Source organism: Heloderma suspectum, chromosome 2, assembly GCF_057233095.1.
Source record: "Heloderma suspectum isolate Gila_16-S chromosome 2, 16-S_ref, whole genome shotgun sequence".
NCBI lineage: Eukaryota > Metazoa > Chordata > Lepidosauria > Squamata > Helodermatidae > Heloderma > Heloderma suspectum.
Genome location: NC_139459.1, coordinates 346,822,173 through 346,846,267, shown reverse-complemented (window position 1 = coordinate 346,846,267; position 24,095 = coordinate 346,822,173). Strand labels below are relative to the sequence as shown.

At 47.0% G+C, this 24,095-nt stretch overlaps 1 long non-coding RNA gene and 1 other non-coding gene across 2 annotated transcripts; both read right to left on the bottom strand.

The window, feature by feature from the left end:
* Positions 1-8,486: 8,486 nt before the first annotated feature.
* LOC146355382 (uncharacterized) lies at positions 8,487-20,439 on the bottom strand. The gene is made up of 6 exons (XR_014788627.1): positions 20,321-20,439; positions 15,837-15,921; positions 13,091-13,254; positions 12,605-12,669; positions 12,142-12,222; positions 8,487-9,712 (listed from the first exon to the last, which is right to left on the bottom strand). It is a non-coding gene; the product is annotated as an uncharacterized LOC146355382 (long non-coding RNA).
* Positions 20,265-20,338, bottom strand: TRNAI-AAU (transfer RNA isoleucine (anticodon AAU)). The gene has a single exon. It is a non-coding gene; the product is annotated as a tRNA-Ile (tRNA).
* Positions 20,440-24,095: the final 3,656 nt, after the last annotated feature.

Here is a 24,095-nt window from a genome sequence, read left to right as displayed (position 1 = left end):
TTCCATTCTCTCTCCCATCATGTTTTCAGTTCCCACCCCCACCCCAAATAGTCAGTTCTCACTGGGCTGTTTTGAGGATCCACCCTCCCTTGGGGCGTTTCCCCCCTAAATTTTTTTTAAAAAAACTGTACACATGCAGACCTGATACCTCCCTCTTATGCATGGATGGTGCTGTTTTGGCAACATAAACATCAGCACTCACAACCGGAACATCAGAAATAGAGGGAATGATGTTTTTCAAAGTGAATTCAGATTGCCTAACCCTAAATGTGACTTTGGAGAATGGAAGTATGGAACTTGACATTAGGAGGGCCATGGAGCTGCCACCACTTGTCTGTTTCTTCCTCCCCTTTTCCTGGTCCTGTCTAGTGTGGCATGATGCATAAGACGACATCAGCATCATCTTGAGAGCCCCCCTGTCTCCCACTGGCTGCAATGCACCTGATTGGCTGGCTGTTGGCAGCGGAGGCCAGGAAACTCACTATGTCATGTGTTCGGTGATAATACGGCAAAAAAGAGGAACAGAGACACAGAGTGGTGGCAATTCTGTGTCTCTTGTAACGTCTAGTTCCACCCTAGGCCCGGATGTTGCTTTGGCATGTCTAAAGGAAACAATCCAACTGGTTTTATATGGGTTTGTAATGTTGACAATGCTTCTTTAGCATCCTAACACCTCAAGCAAGGCACAGACAGATTCCAAGAATCTTGGAATTGTTGTAGATCACAAGCTGAATATGAGCCAACAATGTGATGTGGCTGCAAAAAAGGCAAATGCTCTTTTGGGCTGCATTCATAGAAGCATAGCTTCCAAATCCTGGGAAGTACTAGTTCCCCTCTACTCAGCACTCTACTCAGGCCTCATCTGGAGTACTGCGTCCTGTTCTGGGCACCACATTTTAAGAAGGATGCAGACAAACTGGAGAGGGTTCAGAGGAGGGCAACAAAGATGATCAGGGGACTGAAAACAAAGCCCTATGAAGACAGACTGAAAGAACTGGGCATGTTTAACCTTGAGAAGAAAAGACTGAGGGGAGACATGATAGCGCTCCTCAAGTACTTGAAAGATTGGCACAGAGAGGAAGGCCAGCATCTCTTCTTGGTCATCCCAGACTGCAGGACACGGAATAATGGGCTCAAGTGACAGGAAGCCAGATTCCGGCTGAACATCAGGAAAAACGTCCTGACTGTTAGAGCAATACGACAATGGACAATGGAACCAATGACCTAGGGAGGTAGTGGACTCCCATTACGCTATTTGCGGTTCCCTTTTTTTCGCCGTAATTGCCTACGTAAATATTTACATAGGCTAGAACGGTGAAAAATAGGGAACGCAAATGGCAGCCGCTGTAGCCACCATTTGCGTATGCCTTTTTTTGGGGGGTGTAGCCGTGATAGGCTACGTAAATTCTTACGTAGCCTATCATGGCAACCTGGAAGGATGCAAATGGCGGCCGCTACGGCAGCCGCCATTTGCGTCCACAGCAGCCTGTCTGCAGCCGGAAGTCCGGCTGCGGAAGGACCTGGCCGGCTGCTCCGCAGAGCCGCCGCGGAGCAGAGCCGGCCAGGCAGGATTCCGGGAGGGAGGACCGGATCGCCTCCCCCCCAGTCGAGGATTCCGGGGGGAGGGACGGAGCGCCTCCCCCCCCAGCAGATGCCCCAACCAGAACAGGTAAGTGATTTGTACATCCCTACTCGAAGCACAAGCTGAGTCAGGCACTTCCTTCACATGCTGCACACCATCCTGATCGGGGTGATGAGCGGTGCATGAAAGGTCACTCAGCCAGCGCCTGGAGGGGCAGCTCCTCACACTGCCAGCCAAGTTGCACCAAGTCTTGGCCGGGGGGGGGCAGGGGAGAGGGGCAGGGGAATTTCCGGCTCAGAGGTAACCCACCCCTGGTGTCGTCATGGCTCCGTTTCCCAGCACCTTCAGTCAAGCTGACACCAATCCGTGTTGACAACGGAAGTCTTTATTCTAGTAGATCAGTTTACACAAACAGCTGTCCGGAAGTTTGTGGCAGAACTTCCAGCATGTATATCCCCCGAAAAAGCAAATAGCTTCTACGAAAGCTACGAGCACACTGCATAGGTGAAGAAACAGTCTCAAAGTTAGTGGTCAATCAAAGTCATAATCCTAGCAACAAATAGCCCAGCAGAATCTTACATTGCAACATCACAGCAAACACGAGTTCACAGGTTTACAATGAATTCTGGTGACGAAATATCCTGAGCACTGAAGACGTTGATCTCAGCAAATGTGTTTCGCCTGGTACCTCGATTTAAATAGGGGAAGGGCAGTCAGGGCCCGTTTCCTGAAGGCCTATCCCAGCAGGGATTTCTAGCCATTAAGCGAGCAGGACATCAAAGAGGGTGTCACTGTTCCTCCCTCTTGAGTTGATGTCTCCTCCTGGGAGACATCTCTGAAACACCCTCCCCTTCAGATTCTCAGTTCCCACGTTCCCAGGCAGTAAATCAGAGGCTTGACTATAGGGATGTACGAAAATCACTTACCTGTTCGCAGATTATGTTTATGGTGGGGGGGAAGATTATGTTTATGGTGGGGGGGAGGTGTTCCGTCCCTCCTCCCGGAATCCTGGACGGGGGGGAGGCACTCCGTTCCTCCCCCCCCCGGAATCCTCCGCGGCCGACTGTGATCCGCAGCAGCTCCGCGGAGCAGCTGGCCAGGCCCAGCCAGGCCAGAGCCGTCCACAGCCGGATTTCCGGCCGCGGAGGGCTCGGGGGGGGGGGAACGCGTATGCAAATGGCAGCGGCTATGGCCGCCGCCATTTGCATTCCTTATTTTTGACGTCTTAATCTATGTAAATATTTACGTAGATTAAGACGGTGAAAATAAGGGGAACGCAAATAGCGTAGTGGACGCTACTTGCGTTCCCCTTATTTTCGCCGTCTTAGTCTACGTAATTATTTATGTAGACTAAGATGGCCCAAAACAAGGAACGCAAATGGCGGTGGCCATAGCTGCCGCCATTTGCAGTTTTTTGGGTTTTTTTACACACACGTGATAGGCTACGTTAGTTTTTACGTAGCCTAAAACGTCTGGGTAAAAAAAAAAGGCGTACGCAAATGGTGGCGGCTACAGCTGTAGCCGCCACCATTTGCGTACGCCTTTTTTTTTTTTTTTTTACCCAGACGTTTTAGGCTACATAAAAACTTACGTAGCCTATCACGTGTGTGTAAAAAAAAAAAAAAAACTGCAAATGGCGGCGGCGGCAGCCAGTCGGAAGACCAGCTGCCGCAGCCGCCGCCGCCCAGAAGATCCGCCCCAGGTAAGTCTCGTCCTGGGGGGATCTGTGGGGGGGGCGGGGGGCAAGCCATTCCGCCACAGATTTCGGGGGGCCGAATGCACTGGCATTCGGCCTCCCCGAGATCCATGGTGGAATTATCTGCCATCCCTACTTGACTAAGGGCTCAGTCCTATGGACTATTCTCTCTCTGCTCAGAAGCCCCCAAACTCAGAGGCTTCTGAGATTCCTGTGACCTGCCGGGCTGAAGCCGGCAAGGTGGGAGGAGCAGCTGAGGTGAACTTTGTCTCTCCTGTCCCAAAATCACTGCTTGTTTTGCTAGATGGGCTTTTCAGCGGTAAGAGGTGTCTCAGGAATGCAGTTGTTTGGAGAGCTGTGTGAAGAAGTATTTTCTTTTATCTCTCCTGAATCTCTCACCATTCAACTTCATTGGATGTCCCAGATTCCGGTATTGATATTATGAGAAGGGGAGGGGCGGCTTTTCCCTATCCACCTTCTTCACATCATGCTAGGGATGGATGAGAATTTAGTTTCAGCTTGGTTTTGATATGAACATACCAAAATTCCCAGTGTTCTCTATATTCAGGACTAAAAGACTTTGAGATATTTTTTTAAAAAAATAAATGTGGGAGAAACCAAAATGGACAGATTTGTCCTTCCAGGGCCAGGGCTTTGAATATTTAGCTCTTAAAGGTCTGGGTTGGAATCCCTGTGCATTCAACCATATTTGTGGTGCTAAATTAAGGTTGCCACCTCTTTTTTTCTGACAGGCTCCTCATCATTAACAGCTATATGGCAGGCAGGTACATCATGATCATCTCTGTGCTTCATCTATTGAATTTGGCTTGTGCAGATGGGTGAGAATTTTGTTTCAGTTTGTTTTGGATTGGAATTTACCAACATTCACAAAATTCTTCATATTCAGGAGAGAAAGAATGTGAGATTTTAAAAATTCAAATGCAGGCAAAAGTAAAACTGACATATCACTCATCCCTACACCATGCATAATTTTATGGACTTCAATCATGCCCCTCCCTGCCCCCTTCTCACCTTTTTGGTAAACTAAATGAGTCCCAAACATTGCAACTTTGATCCAGCTCCTTCATCATTTTCTGTGCCCCTTTCTGAACATTTTTCCAGCTCTGCAACATCGATTTGAGATGCAGTGGCCAGAATTATACACAGTATTCCCAGTTCCATAGCTTTGTATAAACCTATAACAATATCGGCAGTGTTATTTTATTCTGAATGGTTGCTAGCATAGATTTTTCCATTTTCACAGCTCCTGATTGCCTGGTCAATGTTTTCATTGAGCTACCTGTCACAACCCCAAGATCTCTTTCCTGGTCAGTTACCTCCGCCAGGGCTGCTGATTTATTTTCAGTCCATGTTCCTGTCAGTCCATTTGGTTACATTTCTGCAGTACTCTGCAAAACTTTTTTTTTAAAAATCCACACAACATTTTCCCTGTGTTGTATGCTTTTTATCATAAAATGCAAAATCAGTAGGAGAACTGCATTCTGATCTGCTGATGTGTTCAGGAGGTGCAAATCAGGCCAGTCCTCCATTCCCAAATGTGGATGACCAAAATCCTCAGGCATCCCGACATCATTGCCAGCTTAGATCAGTGCAAATTGATGGCATGGGGAGTGGGAGCTGTGGAGGGTAGAGATCAAATGGGACTGAAGGAAAGCTGCAGCAAAACAGAGCATGGTCTGATTCTGGAATTCATCTTTGAAATTCTCCTGGTTACGCTGAAATTCATGAGGAGCAGAATGGAGGGCAGTGTGAACCAGAGGAATGATTAAAAAAAAGGAAAATGGGGAAGTTCACTTGCAAATCCCTACTAATGAACACCATGAGAACGGGAAATACCTGCCCAGGGCTGGCGTCTAGGGTCAGCACAGTTGGGCACCTGCCAAGGGCCCACACCCCAGCAGGGGCCCACTGACAAAGAGACCCTTGGACTTGCTCCACCTCTTCACCGTTGCAGCCTGCTCATGCACCTGCTTCTTGCTCTGGCCCAGATAATGCTGGTGGTGAGAAGGAGGCACAGTAGACGCCTCTGCCTACTGGCTCACTGGCCCTCTGCCTGCCAAGCAAGCAAGTGGCAGCCATGATGGGAACGAGGCTGAGGAGCAAGAGCAGGTAGTGGCAATGGTGGTCAGGAGGCACACTCACTGAAATAGGGGACTCATGAAGGGTGTGTTGCCCAAAGCTGAAGCCAACACTGCACATGCCAACTTTATTTGGCAGATGCATTCTGAGCCTGCAAGTTGCAACAGAAATACAGACAAGAACACAGAGATCTGATCCAGTCACAGAGTCCTCCCAAAGCCATCAAAGTGGTGTATAACTAGAGACCTGAATAACATGTACTACAAGGCATCATTGTTCTTTCAGGACTGGCTTTGAGCCTTTCTACATGAGGCTTTTATTGTGCACTCGTGCATCTTCACTCATAGTCCTTTACACAAAGTTGTCATCCTCCGGGGCTTCTCCTGTGCTTCACAACCATTTGGGGGGGGGGGGTTCGTAACGAGTAAAGGCCGGTATATCTCTGAATGGTGGCATTGAACCCTTGTGCATTTGTGCAATTCCACCATACCACAGTGCCACCTAGTGGATGTATAATGGAACATATAGAAAGCAGAGAAAGTAAAACCCTGGGCGGGGGGGAATATATGTAAAGGAGATGATCTTAATCCCACAAAGAATCCAGAAGCAGAAGACTCTGTAACATAGCAAGTTAAAAGTCTCACCTGGAAAAGCCTTTTCTTTTGAAGAAAAAAAAAAGTACGATATGCCTCAAACATGCATGAGAGCTGCAATCCTCAGCACGTTTATGCAGAAGTAAGTTCCATTAAAAGAAAGCAAGATGTTGGCAAGAGAATGGATGAATAGGATCGAGGGTTTCTCCAGGACGATGGTGGAGTGGGGCTACGCCATCGGTTCGAGGAGAGCCAGCTACAGCAATCTTCACCATCGTTCAGTTCTCGTCAAGAGGCAGAGGTGGGGTTTCACCGTTACACTTGTCAGTTTCGCAACATGTTTGAACATGTGTATATTTTTCACCCTTTTCCATTTTGTTGCAGAACCAGCTGAAAAAGTAATAATGGAAACGGTTGTAACTCAGGGCATAGAGCTTGTTGTCTGCGAGGGAAAAGAAAACTGAGTGAGCCAGGAGTGCATCTTTAGAAGTGAGAATGATGCTGCAGAGCAGTATGAAGGCAGGGACGGGGAACCCAAGCTGTCCCCTGCAAGACATTGCTGGACTCCAGCTCCCATCATCCCTGACCACTGACCATGCTGTCTGAGACTGATGAGCACTGGAGTCCAACCATTTTTCCCCTTCCCTAGCATGATGGCGAGCATGAGGAAGTGAATTGAGAACTCTGTTGTGCCAGGGATCTCAAAGCAAGGATCCAGGTGCCTGACTGTATATGGTAGCCTTCCCCAACCTGGTGCCCTCCAGAGATGTGGGACTACAATTCCCATCAGCTCTATTGCCTGTGGTTGATGGGTGTTGCAATCCGTCCAATGCATCTGGAGGGCGGCAGATTGGGGGAAACGCTTTATGTGGCAGCTTGCTAGAGGAGAGAGATGCTGTCCTGGCCTTGACTGTGCCTCAGCACCACCCTTGCAGATGGCCAGAGGGGGGATTGCGGCTGTGATCTCAGCAGGGGTCTGCTAACACAAGGGACCAATAGGACTCCATGGTTCAATAAAACTGCTGGCTCTCTCGCCCAGCTCCTTGGTCTGAGCAACTCACACGCTGCTGAATTTCGTATTTCTGAGTCAACAAATGCAAAACCAGGTGATCCGTAATGCTCGCTTTGCTGGTTATTTGTTTCCTGATTAGCAGCTTCTTCTGTGTCCTTAAAAAACACCAGCCCCAGCCAACGTGGAATCACCTTGTGAGCATGACAATGTCATAATACTCATGCAGCCAATCAGATTTGGTTGCATGATGGCATTACGGATTCAGAGGAAGGTCACTACTTTGTGCCTAGGGAGGGCAGAGAAATCCACCAAAGAATCCAGTGAGGCCGGATTCTTTTGAATCCAGCCCCCAGGAGTCCATGGTGGAACGGACTATCCCCCCGTCATCCCATGGAATCCCCCCTGGACAGACCCTACCTGGTCGTCGGCCGGTCCAGTCCGTCCACAGCCATCCGCTGCCCCGTCTGCAGACGCAAATGGCATCTGGCGTAGCGGACGCCATTTGTGTCCCTTTGGTTCGAGTCCACTTTGGTTCGAGTCCATCTTTGATTCGAGTCCACTGGTTTTGCATTCCCAGATCTTACCCAAGTAGCCTGCATATGTGTAACATTGCCCAAAAGTCTTGCAGAACTTCACTTTAGAAAAGCACTCCTTGCCATTCCCAGAATGATCTCAGACCTTACAAAGGAGACCTAGGGCTGAAAGAGAACAGAAGAAGTTAAAAGAGACTGACAGCGGGGAGAACCGTGGGAGCAGGGAATGACCTGGAATCCAGCAGAGGAATTTGGTGTGGGCAGAGCTCCCAATGGCACAACGTTCCTTGGCCCAACTTTGGGCAATTCTCGCCTCCCAGGAGCCCTGTATAACCCAGCCCACAATGTTCAGTAGGTCCCTCCTACCCTCTGGAGAGACTTTGGGGGGGGGGTCTACAGCTGGCTGCAGGGGGGAGTCCCCAATGACCTTTCCTACCAAACACTTCAACAAGGCTGATTTGTTTAATGGTTCTTCCTTCAAACAAAAGGGGAAAGATGTGTGGATAGTGTCATTATATGGTCTAGTCACTAGGTGGTACCAGACTTAGGGTGCAGTCCTATGGATTGTGCCCTTGCTGCTCAGAAGCCCCCAAACTCAGAGGCTGGGAGAAGCAGCGGAGGTGATCTTTGCCTCCTCATCCTCCAATCTTTGCTTTTTTCCTTAAATGGGCTTTTCATCCCATCTAGCAAGGTGACTTTGGAGGGGTAGGAACTCCTCCCCTCCCATCCCACCAAAATGCTGCCTTTTCCCCCCTCTCCAAGGTCGATTTGCTGACCTTGGAGAGGCAGCCAGCATGGTTCAGTCCACCATGGATTAAACATTGAGAAATGGGCTTTATTGTACTCCCCTCTATTAGCAATGTTCAGGGGTGGGTGCTGTTGTCAAATCAGCACCACTCACACAGAAGAGGGAGGCATCAGCTTGCTTGAGGGAACCCCAAGGTTTGCAGCAGGAAAAATCTTCAAGGGAAAATCTTCAAATGAAATCTTTAATTTCATTTATTACATTTGTATACCACCCAATAGCCGAAGCTCTCTGGACAGTTTACAAAGATTACAAACCATAAAAATAAAATATTATACATAGTATAAAAACCATTTACATACAAACATATAAACAGCACACGCACACACAGGTGCACACACACATAGAATAAGAAATTTTGTAGTACAATATATAAGCAGTTTGTATTAAGAGACAAACAGAAGGAATTCCTCCCTGCCCCATTCCTCATCTGAAGCTTCTGAGTGCAGCCACCTTGCTGAAGCTAAGCAGGGCTGCATTTCATCATTGCTTAGATCAGAAACCACCTTAGATTCCTACAGATGTATATCATCTTGCATCCCATTCATTCCATTATTTCATATATGGGTCCCTTCTCTTTTTAGACTTCCATTCAATTATCCTATTTATGGGATATAAATATAATAAACCAATTAAAATAAAGAAAATCTTTCCAGTTCTGTCCCCTCTAGAGAACAAGTTAGTAAAATACTTTTGCACCTAAAATTGTTCCCAGCTCCAGTCTCTTGTCCTCTCTCGATATCCCCTGTGCACTTGCATACTTGTACCCTCGCTTACCAACAGTGCAGAGGAGCAGTGCAGAAAACCCAAAGGCGAGAGAATCTTATTCATCCTGATTCATTTGTGAAGTGCAATTTCCTAAATGAATATTACGAACTAAAAGAGCCTGCTGAAAATGATGCAGATCTGGAGGGTTTTTTGGGTTACCAGTTAAGTATGTACTCCAAGTCTCTCGAAACAGCCAATGAGGTACAGGCCAAAGCTGTGGAAATGTTTTCTTTGGGGAATAAACATGGGCAGATGCTCCAGCCAAACAGTTTGAGGGGATGCAAAATAAATCAAAAGTTTTGAAGTAGTCATGGCTGAATCAGTCTGTTTCACATGAGTTCACACATAAGTCTATTCTGTCCTGTTGCCACATTAACCTGCGATTTTTTTTAACAAAATGCCAGATAGACATTTACATTTAAATAGTATTTAAATATGCAATTCTAAGGGAGCAATCCTAAGCTCCGTGGCTGAGATGCTGTTGGATGTGGCAGATTTGCCACTCCAGAGGGTGGAGAGGGAGGTCCACAGGCAAAGAAAGAGACCCGCCCCTGGAGACCTCCTTGTTGCAGAGGTAGAAAGCTCCAACGCTGTTGCCGCTCCGCTGTCGTTTTTGGTAGAGGCTGAAAAGGGGTAGATGGATAAATCGGTCAATTTCAGGGAATGGATAAATCAGTCAGTTTCATAGAATGGACAAATCTGTCAATTTCAGGGAATGGATAAAGCTGCCAATTTCAATTTCAGTTTCTCCTTTTCCCAATCGTACATCCTCTTCATCTCAAACTCTGAGAATTTCTTCACTCTTAAGTTCACTTTGTCTGGAACTTTGAGGTTTTTTATTTATTTATTTTGCATTCACATAGAAATTAATTTTTGTGGACATTTCTCCTAATACATGTATTTCTCCTAATGCATGCATTTTGTCTAATATACCCATTTTAAAATGATTTTCCTGATGCAGTGCATTTTAATGTTACTTCCCCTAACATATTCATTTTTGTACATATCTTTTCGATGGAAGAACTCCATTATAAAATTTGGAGAAGTGTGAATTTCAAAGGAGAACTGAGTTTTGGTTCACATAGCAGTTTGGAAGTGCAAAATTAGGTTAGTTTGTATTACAATGCGAACTGAACAAATCTCTCTCTCATCCCTAAGAAAGGGTACGTCATGGGTGTGTCATAAGCTAAAGGCCCCTTTGTTTCCCAGACATGCCCCCAGATTGGGAGGGGAGAGGACTACACCACTCCTGGAGCTCATATAGTTATTTCACTCCCATTGAATCCAATAGAAAGGGGGGATTAAAAAGGAAAGACTGCCATCAGAAAAAATGAGAAAAAAGGGAGGAAGCACATGTCTTTCATGAGCTTGGAAAACTACATAAAGCCTTTTACAACTCAGGACCAGGTTACCCACTGGGTTGCTGCTTTCATTGGGGAGACCTAGAAATCAGCATTTCCTGCTATTGCCCCTCCTCTCTAGAACACTTTTCCCTTGGCCATATGTGAAGTGTCATCTGTGATGTGTTTTTGACATCTTTTGAAGAGTCACTTTTTTACTCAGGCTTTTCCCAATGGCTGATGTCGGACCTTGGACCTTGTTGTCACTGATACGTTTTACTGGTTTTAACTTGGGGTTGGGGGTCAGTTTTATGTTGTACACCACTTAGCAAATTATAATTTTTAATAAGGAGTGGTTTAGAAATATTTTAAAATGAATAAAATGTGCTAATCCCCACTCAGCTATGAAACTCACTAGGTGACTTTGTGTGGTTATCACCTCTCAGCCCTTCCTCCCTCACAGGACTGTTCTGAATAGTGCTGTGTCAATAAGTTCCCCTGCATTTTTTCAACCATTCTCATTCAGTTTGACAGAAAAGGAATTTTTCTCCCTGTCTCATAATGCTAGAACCTGAGGTCATCCCATGAAGCTGATTGGGGGGAGATTCAGGGGAGATAAAAGGAAGTACTTCTTCACACAGCGCATAGTTAAACTATGGAATTACCTACCACAGGAAGTAGTGATGGCCACCAGTTTGGATGGCTTTAAAAGGGGGTTAGACAAATTCCTGGAGGAAAAGGCTATCAATGGCTACTAGTCTTGATGGCTATATGCTACCTCCATTACCAGAGGCAGTGAGCCTATGTACACCAGTTGCTGGGGAACATGGGCAGGAGGCTGCTGTTACACTCATGTCCTGCTTGTGGGTTCCTGGTCGACAGCTGGTTGGCCACTATGTGAACAGAATGCTGGATTAGATGGACCCTTGGTCTGATCCAGCAGGGCTGTTCTAATGTTCTTGTGTTCTCATGTTCATAAATTGCTTTTGAAAAGAAAAGAAGCCAAAATTTCACAGAAGACATTTTTCTCAGAAAAGTCCTCAGATTTTTCTTTTTTACCCCCCTAGAAATAAAAGCCCACTTTTATTTCTTTTTTTATTTCTTTTTTTACCCCCCTAGAAATAAAAGCCCACTGCAGAATTTTCCCAAATTTTCTTCCCCATTTTTTTGGTGGCTTTTCCCTTCCCTTTCCCCTCCCCGACACAATGCCCCAGAAAGATGCTACGTATGGGGTATTGAGAGATTGCAAAATGGGGGCCAGGCTGCCAACACAGTTGCTGCTGTTGCCACTTACAGCGGCAATACAAAAAACCATAAACCCTTCGGGAAAAAGAAGAAGCTGTACTACAACAACCCCTGACTGTAGTGAGTCCTACCTATGAGAAATTGTTGGAGAATTTTTCCTCCCAGTGGAGAAATTTGGTGAAATTGTCCCCTCAATTTTTCTATCCACAAATAGGATGGGGAACTTGCACACAACTTGAGTCGTCATTTGCACACAACTCTAGTTTTGAGTACAAAACATGAGGGGACTGACCATGCAATCTCCCTGAGTGGTATGTCAATCAAGTAAATAAATAAAACTTTCACAGAGCCAGTTTTTGATAAGGTCAGGTAAGGAACAGACTGTTTTGAACCATTTCAAAACTGAGTAAACCAACAGGATGTAGGGAGGTGTTGCAAGACCTTGTTTATCTTTTCCTTTTGCTTACTTTAAGGTAGGGATGTCCAGATTATGTGAAATCCATCCCATGTGTGTTCCATGTATTGTGTGGGGTCATTCATGCCGGCATCTGTTCATAAACAGATTTGAATTTTTGTTTTTCTGTTATGCAAAAAATTACACAAACAATTCCATAAGAGGGTTTGCAACAATTTACGTAATTTACATTAGCACATAACATTTAGATTATTATCCCCCATTCCGTTTAATGTTTCCCCATATATATTTTCCAGGATAGCATATGTCTCAGCAGAAACCTGCATATTTTCCTATGCATAAATTTGTGTAAATTTCAGGAAAGTTAAAAAAAAAGAAAAGATCCGAAAGTCCACGGACTCCACGTGGCCTGAGGAGGTTGGTCTGCAGTGTATTCTGCAGGTCAGAGTCTTAGAAATCTGAACTCATTTTAGTCCATCTCGATTTTCTCCAGCATCCCTACTTTAAGTTCCTACCTTGGGGATGTTCAAGCATGTGAAATGCTACATGGGCTGACTGTGTCCATTTTCATTTCATGTGCCTGCAAAAGAATGAGCACTATCAATGAAACTGCCCCATGATAGCTACATAGGCAAAGATTCAAACAGGGGGGTGGTATTAAAAAAAAAAAAAGACAGAGAGGCTGACTAGGACAATGTTTGAAAATATCATGATTTGTTGATGGGAGCATGATGTATGAGTGTCCGACTTGAGCTATTAAGAAGCAAAAAATAAAATAAATCCCAGATGCTGGCTGTCTAGAGAATAGGAAGGAAAGAAAATTCCAGCTAAGTGCTGAACTATCAGTTTTGATTAGTGCTGTGCCAAAAATGTCTTCCACATTTTTTTTTACCACTCTCATTCAATTTTATAGACCAGAAATTGCTTTTGAAAAGAAATTCAAAGGAGAAGAAAATTTCAGCGAAATTCTCCTGGCTTGGGTTCAGTGTTCTTGTGCTTACCTTCCTTATGAGGTAGCCGAGAAGTGTGTGTGAGTGTGCTGTCTTTCTCTGTACAATCACTTCCTTGGTTTCCCAGACTACAGTATAAGCCCAGGGGAAGACATCCTGAGGTAATTCCTCCCACAGGGCTTTTTCAGTTCAGAAAGTGCAGGCAACCTGGGAGGCTGCAAAGCAATGGTGAAATGTAGAATAGTAAGAAAAAGCACACACTGCCCTCTTGGCCACCACCAAATTCTCTCCACCTTTTTTATGGGGGCCTCCTTCCCCCTCCCCCCATCCCGCAATCCCCTTGAATGACACTAGGTATGGGGCATGGGGAAGGATGTAAAATGTTGACCAGCCTGCCGACACATTTGCTGATGTTGCCACTTGCACTGGCTGTGGCTGCACAAAAAACAAAAACCCGAGGAAAAAAGAAAGAAGCTGCGCTACAGCTACTGCCAATGGTGAGCTCAAGCTTTGAGAAAGTGTTCGAGAATGTCTCCTCCCCATGAAGAAATTCAGTGAAATTGTCCCCGCCATTTCCCTGACCACAAATAGGGTAGAGAATTTCAAGAGGCCATCTGCGCACAGCTCTGGTTTTGATTATCCATTTCCTAGCATCTTTCAAGTGTCTCCATGACCATGAGAATGTATTTGCTCTATAACCTAGATAGGCTACACCTGTAAGGTAAAACAATAGCTGGTTTTATTTCTTGCTCTCTTCATACATTTCCCAATTTGCCATCCACCTTGGAACCATGCCCAAAAGCACAGAGCTGTAGCATGCCAGAGCTGAAGCATGCCAGCCAGGGCAGGCTGGGAGTTGTAGGAGTTTTTTCTGTCTCGACATACATAAGATTGCACCCTAAAGAAATATGTTTGTCTTTTGACCACTAAGTGACAACAACATCAATATATCTTATACCCCCCATGCTTTCATATGAGAGAACAGCAAGTCTTCAGATTAGGCAGTGGTCATTGGGTCTCAGTCTCCACACCAATATCCATTGCCCAGGATGGATAGATAGATAGATAGATAGATAGATAGATAGATAGATAGATAGAGATAGATTTATTTAATTTAATTTAATTTAATTTAATTTAAATTTATTTAATTGCCCAGTATGTATAATGTTTGTGTGTGTATAATTACATTAAACTAAATTAACTTAAATTAAATTAATTTAATTGCACAGTGTGTGTGTGTGTGTGTGTATGTGTGTGTGTGTGTGTGTGTGTGTGTATATATATATATATATATATATATAAGCATAGGTCATTCAGAACACTCCTGAGTTATAGCAAAAATTCACTAATTTGCTCCAGCAGCATCAGCCTCTGCCTAGTCAGGGAAATGCAGCTGCTGCTGAAACAATCACAGAATGATCATTTTTTTTATAAAGCGAGTTGCAGGGCCTGAGGTCAATGTGATTGGCGGGAGACAGCCCGGGGTGACTCCTCCTGCTCTTCTTTAAAAGCACAAGTCGAGGTGACCCTGACAGTAAACCCGTCCCCAAGGCCTCGCCCACAGCTTTCCTCCACAGTCCAAACATAGCTGGTGCGTAAATCAGCAGCTCTTTATACAATGAAACGCTATCAGTCCTTGGCAGGCGAAAGATGGTTCCAGGTAGGGCTAAGAAGCTGTGCTGCTGAAGGTGGAGCAGCAAATGACGTGCCCCTCACCCATCAAGGGGACCCACGTTGTTTTTGGTAGCTGAGGCAGAAAATCCCACAAGTGTCTCTCCCGCTTCCTGGCAGTAAAAAACACCACAATGACCAGTGGAGGCAGGTGGCCCCAATTTTGGTGGGGCTGAGAATCTATTCTGGGTTTTAGTCAGAACCCACCAGAACTCTAACGGAGTTATCCAACCCTATCCCCAAAATTGGTCCAGCACCTTGGATAGCTCCATTAGAGTTCTGGCTGGTTCTGACTGAAACCCAGAATGGATTTACAGCCCCACCGAAATTGGAGCCACCAGCCTCTACTGACAATAATCAGTAATAATAATTTGCTGCCCTTTCATGACACCTACAATCAGCTGCCTGCCTGAGGCAGCCAGTTCACTCTGCCTAATGGTGGGGCCATCCCTGCCAGAGATAAAAGGAAGGATGGAAAACTTCATGATACTCCAGGTTGTGGGAACAGGTGGGTGCCAGAGACAGCACTGCCCTTTCCATCAAACTGTCTCTCCTAATAGTCATCCACCCTTTCTCTCTATCAGCTGCCAGCCAGTGTATATGGGACAGGGGGGTGGGGGAGTCGCTTCCAATGGCCTGTTTTGTCTTTTTGTATTCACCTAGTTCCCCTCCTTTCTTTCTCTCCTTCTCCATTACCCTCCTTCCCTTTTCTCTCCAATTTTGTCTCATCTCACTTTTAGTTTACAAGCCTGAGGGAAGAGCCTGCAGTGGCAAGGTTTAGGAGTTCAAATTGGGGAGAGGACATGTGTATTGGGAATCATGATAGAAGTTTAGAAAATGATATGGAGAAGGTGGATAGATTAGATAGATAGATAGATAGATAGATAGATAGATAGATAGATAGATAGATGATAGATCATTTATCTCCCTCTCTCATAATACTAGAACCTGGGATGGGGAAGTCATCCAATGAAGCTGAAAGGTGGGATATTCAGGACCAGGGCCAGCATCAAGGGTAGGCATGATTGGGCAACTGCCAAGGGCCCACGCGACAGCAGGGGCCCACTGGCAAGGATCCCAGGACTTGTTCCTCTGCTTCCCCATTACAACCTGCTTGTTCACCTGCCTTTCACTCTGGCCCAGACAATGGTGGTGGTGGTGAGAAGGAGGAGCAGGAGATGTCTCTGCCTACTTGCTCACTGGCTCTCTGCCTGTCAAGAGGAAAGAGGAGGAGGAGGAGACAATGGTGGTGAGAAGGCAGACTCACTGAGGGAGGGGCCCATTGAGGATGTCTTGCCCAAGGACCCTCTAAAACCTGCCAGCACTGTTCAGGATAGACAAATGGAAGTAATGTACACAGCACTGAGTTCAACGATGGAATTTGCAACCACAAGATTTGGTGATGGCCAAAGGCCACCAGTATAAAAGGCTTTAAAATGGGTTAAAATCTAAAATTTAAAATCTAAAATGGGTTAGATACATTCATGGAGAATAAAGCTGTTAATTGCTACAAGTCATGATGGCTATATACCACCTCAAATATCAGAGGCAGTATACCTCCGAATACCAACTGCTGAAGAACAACAACAGGGGAAGGCCATTTCCTTCATGTCCTGCTTGTGGGCTTCCCAACGATATCTGGTTGGCCGCTATGGGAACCAGGATGGTTGGGCTGTGGCTCAGGGGTAGAGCCCCTGCTTTGCATGCAGAAGGTCCCAGGTTCAATCCCCGGCATCTCCAGGTAGGGCTGGAAAAACTTCGGAGAGCTGCTGCCAGTCAGTGTTGACAATATTGAGCTAGATGGACCAACGGTCTGACTTAGTATAAGGCAGCTCCCTATGTTCCTAGGGTGCTGGACTAGACAGGCCCTTTGTCAGATCCAGGGCTGCTCTGGGATAAATAGTGCCCTGGGTGAAGAGCAGCTCCGGTGCCCCCAGCAGCACTGCAAAACCTAGCAAAGTGAAGACGTGTTCTCTTACTTTTATTTAGAACAAATGACATCAAAGTGGCAACTGAAAAAGAAACGTACTTTAAAGCAAATTGGTGTAAGTTCTTTTTTTTTTTTGTATTTAGTACCCAAGCAACCTGCAGAACTTTGACAAAATGTTAAAGGAACGTAGTGCTTTTTTTCACCCTAGCTCACTGCAGCCGGTAGACCCAACAAACACTGAGATAGTGAGCTTAGCGCCGCACCCCTTCCGCTCAGTGCCCAGGGCGACCGCCCATCTCACCCAGCCCTAAGGCTGGCCCTGATCAGCTCCCAAGGCTCTTTTCCTGTTCTTAGCCATGAGGCCACAAAGACATCAGCCCCCAATCCCAGGAACTCTTTTGCAACTGTTCTTAAAACTGCCCAGGGACCTTAAGCCATTGGGCAGTATAGAAATGAAATGAAATGAATAAATAAATAAATGCTCCCATTTTAGTTGTAGGATGACCAGTTGGGATGCCAATCCAATTATGGAGATTTGTATCACTCCTTAAATGTTTTCTCCTATACAAAACTAGAGATGACACTGAAGTTCATAATTACCAGTTCTATAACACAAACCTGGCCAGCTCATTATGCCCAGTTGATATATATAAGTATAATATTATTGAGTAAAATTTCCTTCCAAGGAAGGTTTGCTCCACACACAGCAAAATTGAAAGGGTCGCCTGGAGAATGCAGGCATCGATCCCGCTACCTCTTGCATGCAAAGCAAGCGCTCTACCATTTGAGCTAATTCCCCAGCTGCCTGACATCACTCCCTCGTGATATTTCAAGAAGGGCGCAGAATGAAGATGGTGTACAGAGAGTGACTGGAGGAGGGTCTGTTCTATGTGTGGCAAAACAGAGAGGGCTGGCTGGAGAATGCAGGCATCGATCCTGCTACCTGTCACTAAGCGAGCACTCTGCCATTTGAGTTAATTCCCCAGCTGCCTTCTAGCACTGCCCCACAATTTCCCAAGGACTTAGGGATAGGTGAATGAATGACGTTAGAGACCGCGCGAATTCTCCAAACATCGTCTCGCTGTTCGTCTCATGCTCAATTTCCATTTGCATTCGCTGCTCACTTTGCACGAATGGGAGAGTTGTGAAAATTCAGCAGTCATCAAATGGGAGATTTGTGCAGATCTCCCCAAACTTGTGCAGATTTCCTCCATAGACTAAAGCGGGGCTGATTCAGTCTACTGAGGAAATCTCTGCAAATAAGAAAATCTATGCAAATCAAACTGGGAATTGGGAACGAGACAAACATGAGCCTGTATTTGACAATTCGTGAAGATTTTTGGCAGACACATGCTCATGCTTCCATTCAGGGCTTTGAAAAGGGCACACTCACGTGTTTTGTGAGCAAAAACAAAATTCTCGTACATCCCTACCAAGAAGGGGGAAGACCCAAGCTGGTGTGTAGAAAGTGACCCGAAAAACCTTTGTTGTAGGGATGCTAGAGAAAGTCAAGATGGACTAAAATGAGCTTGGCTTTCTAAGAATCCGACCTGCGAATCCACTGGACCGACCCCCTCAGGCCACATGGAGTTCATGGGCTTTCAGATCTTTTTTTTTTACTTTCCTGAAATTTATACATATTTATTCACAGGAAAACACGCAAGCTTCTGCTGAGAAAAAGTTGAATGGAATAGGGGACAATACACTAAATGTTGCATACTAAGGTAAATTATATAAATTGTTGTGAACCCTCTAATGGAATTATTTGTGTTAAGGAAAAAAATGAAATTAACAGAAATTAATGAAAATTAACGGAATTAAAAATCAAATCTGACTGTGAACGGACCACAGAACAAAAGGCACCTGACAATCCACAAAACGACAGAGTAGATTTTACACAATTCATACATCCCTACGTTGTACTCACAGCAAAAGGAAGAGAGTAAAAGTCCATCTGGAGAAGGTGGGCATCGATCCCACTCCCTCTCGCAGGCTAAGCGAGCGCTCTACCACTTGAGCTAATCCCCTGACATTCAGAACCTCAGCAGTCCTGCCCATGAGGGCTGTGAACGGAAAGACTCTGCCAAAGAGTTTTCAAAGCATGCTTTTGAGCATTACTGACATGTAAATGGAAGGGGGGATGTTAACCAAAAACTGTCAAACATTATCTGAAATAAGAGATTAAAGGGTATTCAGCCATGCCTTAGTGTATAAGGTGTATTTTGGCCACGAAAGTCACACATAGCCAGGAGACCAGCCACTGCCGCCGCCACATCTGCATCCGTCCCAGGCACGTTCCGTCCCGGGGGGGATTCCGTGGGGTGGCGGGGGGCAGGAGGCCGCTCCGCCATGGATTCCAGGCGGCCGGATTCTAAAGAACCCTTCCTCACTGGAATCCGTGGCGGAATTCTCTGACATCCCACGACCTTGGCGTTATTAGCACCATGCTCTAACCAACTGAGCTAGCTGGCCCAGCCCACGGGGGAAGAACTGGACACTGTCTTCTTTGACAAACAAAGGGGGATATGTAATACAATGGTTTGGTCCTGCAGCCCACCAACCCCCAATCTCTGTATCAGTTGGAAATTCCCCTGCCCCTCTAAACATGTGGCAGGGCCTTGTTTGGGAAATGAACCCAGGGCTTCTCACACCCAAAATGAGAATCATATCACTAGACCAACAAGCCAGAGATAAGAAGGGAAGGCCAGGGGCAACCCAACCCATGCCTCACGGAGCTCTTTGGTGGGGCCCTTGTCGGCGCTTCTTGTGTGGCTCTGAAGTGAATCCTGAGCTGTGAGAGTGGAGCTCCAGACATGCTGCCTCTCTGACCCACGCCTTATGCACTGTGGATTGAAAAGGCCTTATCCTGACAGCTTGGCTTAAGCATCCATTTCACTTCTGGAAGGCATTGTTTAGTTCCGCGACTGCCACAAAGGCACAGGACCCGTAGAATATGTTTGCTTCCTCCATGATTAGACTTTCAAAGTCTTAGGCTCTGTGTGGTCTCCCCATCATCACCACCCCCAAAGTCTTTCTTTTGGATGTCTGTGGAGAAGGTGGTGCAGCCCATTGTCAACAAGACCCGAGTTGCTTGAGGTCATTGGCCCATTTTTTTAAAAAAAATTGCAACAAAAGCTGAGAAATCCAAGGAAAGTGTGTAGCCCCAGCATTGTTCTAGACTTTCCCAAACAACCAGGAAGTCAAGTCCTATGGGTTCCCCCTCAGGTAATTATATCCGCTATACTGGCCTATGTGGCAGCGGGTGGGAATACCAAACAAGCCACTTTTCTCTTCTGCAATCAATGTGCATGCCTTTGTTTTGAAGAACAAATATCTGCTAAAATACATTCCCTCCTTTGGGACTTTGAACGAGTGTTTGAATGAATTTCCACATTTTAGAAGGACCTAGTCTCCATTTTAGTGAAAGCGTTGTGCATAAATCTGCTGTGTGTGCCTGCTGGCCCTTGGGTGTGCTATGCCATTACCTGGGTTGAAGTACGATTCAGCTGCCCATCCAGTCAGCTTCAGTACATAGAATGAAGAAGCCAGAATTCTCAGTGCATAGAATGGCTCCTGTGAGCTAGCCAAAAAGGGGCAACGCACAGGGTCTTCCCCTGCCTTTGATGGCCAGCGTGGGGCTTGAACCCACGGCCTTGGCGTTATTAGCACCACGCTCTTACCAGCTGAGCTAGCCGGCCCATGGGAAAGAGGATGCCCAGTGTCTTCTTCCACCAAGAAGAGTCCCTGGAGGCAAGATGTGGCACAGCAGCTCCACACCCTCGTCTTGGAGAGGACTTTTCTGGAGGGGAAGAAAGAAAACAAAGCTTTTTCAGGTGACTTTCTGGACAGCATCTTGGTTTGCCCCTGAATCAGCTTATTGTGGGCCAGGCAGCCGGGGAATGAGCTCAAATGGTAGAGCACTCACTTAACATGCAAGAGGTAGCAGGATCAATGCCCACATTCCCCAGCCAAACATCTGTTCTCTTCCTTTTCCATGCATACAGGCATTTTGGCATCACTTTCTCCATGGCATCTTGGTTCTGCCTCCTTCTTGGGATATTTTGGGGCAGTGCTTCCAGGCAGCTGGGGAATTAGCTCAAGTGGTAAAGCGTTTGCTTCGCATGCGAGAGGTACGGGATTGATGCCTGTATTCTCCATGGTGTATTTTGTGTTGTCTGGGATTTTTCCTTCTTGGCCATGGACAGCTCCTGTCAGCCAGCCAAGAAAGGGACAAAGCACAGGGCCATTGCCTGGCCTCAAATAGCCACCCCCCTGGAGGGGGCTTGAATCCATGGCCTTGGCATCATTGGCACCATTCTTGTAGCAGCTGAACTAGGTGGCCCGCAGAAAAGGGCAGCACTGTGCCTTCTTCCACAAGTGAAAGAGCTTCAGGAGGCAAAGGTGTGGTACGGCAGCTCCAAGCTCTACTCCAGGAGTGTATTCACAGAAGAGATGAGTTCCTCCCTGCCGTCACAACTAGTGTGGCCCTTCTTCCCAAAGTTACAAGAGCTTGGGGGGAAATTGAACCCGGGATGTCTCACATCCACACGAAGAAGCATATCCCTAAATGGACAAGCCTGAGCAAAGGAAGAATGAGGATACCCATGTCTCAGGAAGTCCTGTGACACAGCACTCAGGTTCACAGCCCTCGTAAGCAGGGCACGTGAGGCTCTGAATGGGGGGGCAATTAGCTCAAGTGGTAGAGCATTCGCTTAGCATGCGAGAGGTAGCAGGATCGATGCCTGCATTCTTCAGCTAAACTTCTCTTCCTTTTGCTGTGATAACATTTTCTCAGTTCACTTTCTGCATGGCATCTTGGGTCTGCCTTCTTCTCAGGATATTGTGGGGCAGTGATGCCAGGCAGGTGGGGAATTAGCTCAGGTGGTAGAGTGCTTGCTTAGCATGTGAGAGGTAGCAGGATCGATGCCCGCATTCTCCATACAAAGGCCTACTCTCTTGTCTTAGCATGTGAGAGGCAATAGGCTTGATGCCCATATTCTACATTGGGGGGGTTGTTGTTGTTGTTTTGCTTCTTGGCTATGGCCAGCTCCTGTGAGCCAGCCAAAAAGGGGCAAAGCACAGCATCTTGGGTTTGCCCCCTTGGATATTATGGGGCAGTGTTGCCAGGCAAGTGGGGAATTAGCTCAAGTGGCAGAGTCCTTGCTTTGCACATCAGAGATAGTGGGATTGATGCCCACATTCTCCAGCTAAGACTGTCCTTTTGTATGCAAGCCTCATCATGTGATGTCTTAGATTTGTGGCCTTGATTTGTGGATTGAACCCCCCCCCCCCATTTTTCCCTTGCAGTTTGGGATATCGTTTCATTTTTTGCTGCTTTGCTATTGTCAGCTGTTTCAGCCAGCCAAAAGGGGATAAAGCACCATGCCCTTGTCTGGCTTCAGATGGGTCTTGAATCTGTTGCTCTGGTGTTATTGGCATAATGCTTTTATCAGCTGAACTAGGTGGCCACAGAAAAGGGAAAGTATTGTGTCTTCTTCCACCAATGAAAGAGCCCCAGGAGGGAAAGGTGTGGCCTGGCTGCTCCAGACTCTATTCCTGGGGGGGGGGGGTCCCAGAAGAGATGAATTCCTCCCACATGCCCCCAAAGGTGTTAGCTACATGGGTTTTTGGCAACTGAACCTAGGTTGTCTCATGGCCATGGCAAGAATCATATCCCCAGATGAACAAGCCTGAGCAAAGAAAGATGAGGATGCCCATGTCTCAGGAAGACCTTTGGCACAGCCTTTGTGTTCACAGTCCTCATAAGCAAGGCTTTTGAGATTCTCATCGCTGGGGAATTAGCTCAAATGGTAGAGCGCTTGCTTTGCATGCAAGAGGTAGTGGGATCGATGCCTGCATTCTCCAGCTAAAACTGTCCTATTTTCCCCCTTTTGCCATGCACACAGCAAGGCCTCCTTACATAATTTCCAATGTGGCATCTCAAGTTTGCACCCTTCTTTGGAACTAGGGGTGAACGAAACCATGCTTACCTGGCTCCGCCGGGTTCCGCTGGGGGAGGGAGGCACTCCGTCCCTCCCCCCAAAATCCTCGCTGGGGGGGAGGTGCTCTGCGCCCCCCCCCCCGGAATCCTGGCCAGCCGGCTCCGCTCCGCGGGGATTCCGTGGAGCTGCCGGCCAGCTCCACCAGCAGCCGGACATCCGGCCGCTGGCTAGCAGGGATGCAAATGGCGGCGGCCGTAGCTGCCGCCGTTTGCATCCCTGTATTCAGCTGTGATAGGCTACGTAAAGACTTACGTAGCCTATCACGTCTAGGTTAAAAAAAAAAGTACGCAAATGGCAGCGGCTACAGCCGCTGCCATTTGCGTTCCTTATTTTTGGCCGTCTTAGTCTACGTAAATATTTACGTAGACTAAGACGGCGAAAATAAGGGGGAATGCAAATGGCCATTTGCATACACAGTTTTTTTTTTGTTTTTAACCCAGATGTGATAGGCTACGTAAGTCTTTACGTAGCCTATCACGAATGGGGGGAAAAAACAACAACAACAGACTGCAAATGGTGGCGGCAGCGGCAGCCAGTCGGAACATCCACCCCAGGTAAGTCTCATCCCGGGGGGGATCTGCAGGGGGTGGCGGGGCAGGCCGTTCTGCCATGGAGTTCGGGGGGCCGAATGCACTGGCATTTGGCCTCACCAAGATCCGTGGCGGAATTCCCTGACATCCCTATTTGGAGCTCACAGAACCATGCAGTTGGGCAGCGAAGGAAATTGCTGAAATGGTGAGACACACAATTTGTGTGCAAGGGACAAGTGTACTTACCATCCCCAGCCGAATTCTCCATTGGAAGGCATTTTTTAAAAAGCCCTTCTTTCCATGGTTGAATGGACTTGTCTGGGAATTGAACCCAGGACCTCTCACACCCAATCTAAGGATCATAACCCTACACCAGGGGGCTGAATGTGTGCACACGCATACATGCCCTGCAGGTAAAGAGCATCTGTATGAGGATCCCTTGTGGAGGTAGTGAAGAGCCTTCTCCCCACCCCTCCTCCAGCAAACCTGATACAGAGGGCTGTTCCATTGTGGAGGGGGCAATACACCCATTGGGGGATGCAGTCAAGGCCTTTGAGGACCACATGCTGCCCCCAGGCTGCAGTTGTGCACATCTGCCCTAGAGCAAGAAGCCCGAGCCAAGAAAGGAAGGGGCTAGTCCACGTCTACCTCCTTTGGGTGGACCAGTCAGCTCAGTTGGCCAAAGGGTCATGCTAATAGTGCCAAGATGGTGAACAAAAATTATCCGCCAAAGATAGGGGTGTATGAAACCCCGCTTACCTGGCTCCGCCGGGCTCCACAGGTGGGGGGAGGCGCTCCGTCCCTCTCCCCAGAATCCTGGCCAGCCAGCTCTGCTCCGTGGTCAAGCCGCGGAGCTGCCGGCCGGCTCCGGCCGCCCACAGCCAGACATCCAGCCGCTGGGCAGCCCTGCAGGGATGCAAATG